Raw genomic sequence first — 2,963 nt, forward strand, 5'->3', positions numbered from 1 at the left:
CACTGTGCCCAGCCCCAGGAAAGCATTTTTTTCCACACGCCCTTTTTCTGACCCTCTGTGACTCAGGTAGTTTCATTTAATTCCACCTGGACACTTGTCTTGCTGGGCCCAGTCCCTTGCAGTGTTCCTGCCTCCCACACCATTTTTGACTTCCAGACTTCCTTTCAGAATTGCACCAGCCCAAGCCAGTGCTGTCAAGCCTTTTATTTTCTAGTAAGTAATCTCTTATTTCCTTTCTTGTAGCTATGCCCTAGAGTTTAGGATACTCTCTAAGATGGTCTCTAAGAGTTATCCCACCCTAATATTTTTCTTGAAAAATTTTGGTCCAGAGAGAACCAATTTCTATCCTGGTGTAATCTTCCTGGGAGTAATAAAAGTAAGGACCTCCCTCACTTACTCAATAAGTATCTTATCTGTAAAGTCACACATAGCCAGCACAAACCTCTTGTATTAAAATGTCCATGCGAGTGCTTATGCACTGAACGAAGTATGTTCTGGGTTTAAGTGCCATTGTCACAGCAATCTAGTTCAAGCTGGAAGGCCTGCCCTTGACTCATTCTGCCTATGTTGATGTTTAACCAAGCACATATTTCTGTACTTTAACCATAGATGTAAGAGCATCACCTTTTCCTAACCTGTCTGTAATCTGTCTATAAGGCTCAAGTAGCTCAAATCTCTGTGTGTCTGTGTGTGTGTTTAAATCTCTAACTTCTCAGGCGGTGGTGGTGGCAGCCCAAGATGGCTGAGCTGCAGCTGGACCTGGTCATGCCGGGCTGGAGGGGGTAGCGGGAGTGGAGTGGGCCACCAGGCTGGCCAGGGCCCCAGCCTCCCCAGCCCACGCCCGGCTGGACCCATGCCTGGCGGGTATGGCCGCCCATCTGCCGCTATAGAACAGCCACTGGAGCTGGGTCCAGACCACCGGAGCAGGCAGGACAGCAGCGCAGCCCGCTAGGTTGGGCTGAACGTGGGCAGCACCTACTTCATGACCACCAGACAGACTCTAGGCCAGGAACCCAAGTCTTTCCTCTGCTGCCTCTGCTGCCAGGAGGACTCAGAGCTGGATTCAGACAAGGATGAGACAGGGCATATCTGACTGACAGCAACCCCACCTACTGTGGTCCTTCCTAAACTACCTCCACCATGGGAAACTCATCATTACTAAGGAGCTGGCAGAAAGTGTACTGAAGAAGCAGTTTTACAACATCACATCTCTTGTGCAACTGGTTAAGGAAAGAATACCAGACAATGAGAACCGAACTTCACAAGGCCCTGTGAAGCACGTGTACAAAGTCCTGCAGTGTCAAGAAGAGGAGTTCACACAGATGGTCTCCACTATGTCTGACGGTTGGAAATTTGAACAGCTGATCAGCATTGGGTCTTCCTATAACTATGGAAATGAGGACCAGGCAGAATTCCTCTGTGTCGTCTCCAGAGAACTAAATAATTCTACCAATGGCATTGTCATAGAGCCGAGTGAAAAGGCAAAGATTCTTCAGGAGAGAGGATCACAGATGTAAACTAAGAATCTGAAACACCAGAATCCTAAAGTCAAGAAAGCAGTCCAGCAGAATACATCTGTGAAGTTCCATCTCACTCCTGTACAGTAACCAAGCTGCTGCAAAGCAGAGTGGAATAGTGTTCCAGTTAAAACCAAAGGAATCCCACCCCTGCTCACAGGACTCCAAAGACAGATGCATACAAGAATCTCATCTTACCTTAAAAGATAAATATAGACTCAGGGTGAAGGGATGGTCATCTATATTCCAGGCAAATGGAAAGCAGAAAAAAGCAGGCGTCGCAATTTATTCACAGAAACAATAGACTTTAAGCCAACAAAAGTAAGCAAGGATAGGGATGGTCACTTTATATTTGTTAAGGGTAATAGTCAACATGATGAGATTTCGATTATTAATATTTATGCACCCAACCAGAATGCATCTCAATTTATAAGAGACACTCTAACAGGCATGAGCAACTTGATTTCTTCCAGCTCCATCACAGTTGGAGATTTCAACACTCCTATGGCAGTGTTGGATAGATCCTCCAATAAAAAGTTGAGCAAAGAAACTTTAGATTTAAACTTAACCATCCAACATTTGGATTTAACAGACATCTATGGAACATTTCATCCTAACAAAACTGAATACACATTTTTCTCATCAGCCCATGGAATATACTCCAAAATCAATCACATCTAGGTCACAAGTCTAACCCCAGCAAATTTAAAAGAATAGAAATTATTCCTTGCATCATCTTGGACCATCATGGAATGAAAGTTGAACTCAGTAACAACAGGAATCTGCATACTCATACAAAAACATGGAAGCTAAATAACCTTATGCTGAATGATAGGTGGGTCAGGGATGAGATTAAGAAAGAAATTACCAAATTTTTGGAACAAAACAATAATGAGGACACAAATTATCAGAACCTCTGGGATACCACTAAGGCAATCCTAAAAGGGAAATTTATAGCACTGTAAGCCTTCCTCAAGAGAATGGAAAAAGAGGAAGTTAACAACTTAATGAGACATCTCAAGCAACTGGAAAAGGAAGAACATTCCAATTCCAAAACCAGCAGAAGGAAGGAAATAACCAAAATTAGAGCAGAATTAAATGAAATTGAAAACAAAAGGATTATACAACAGATCAATAAATCAAAAACCTGGGTTTTTGAAAAAGTTAATAAAATAGATAAATTTTTGTCCAACCTAACCAGGAAAAAAAAGAGTAAAATCTCTAATCAATCAGAAATGGTAAAGATGAAATAACAACAGACCCCTTAGAAATACAAAAAAATCCTTAGTGAATATTACAAGAAAATTTATTCTCAGAAATATGAAAATCTGAAGGAAATTGACCAATACTTGGAAGCACAACACCTTCCAAGGCTTAGCCAGAAGGAAGCAGAAATGTTGAACAGGCCTAAATCAAGTTCTGAAATAGCATCAACTATACAAAATC

General features: G+C 42.1%; 1 pseudogene; it reads left to right on the top strand.

Moving 5' to 3' along the window:
- The first annotated feature begins 738 nt into the window (after nt 1–738).
- On the top strand, nt 739–1,541 carry LOC100965818 (annotated as a pseudogene).
- Nucleotides 1,542–2,963: the final 1,422 nt, after the last annotated feature.

This window comes from Otolemur garnettii, unplaced genomic scaffold (genome assembly GCF_000181295.1).
Source record: "Otolemur garnettii isolate 467f Iridium unplaced genomic scaffold, OtoGar3 scaffold00031, whole genome shotgun sequence".
In the NCBI taxonomy this organism is placed as follows: domain Eukaryota; kingdom Metazoa; phylum Chordata; class Mammalia; order Primates; family Galagidae; genus Otolemur; species Otolemur garnettii.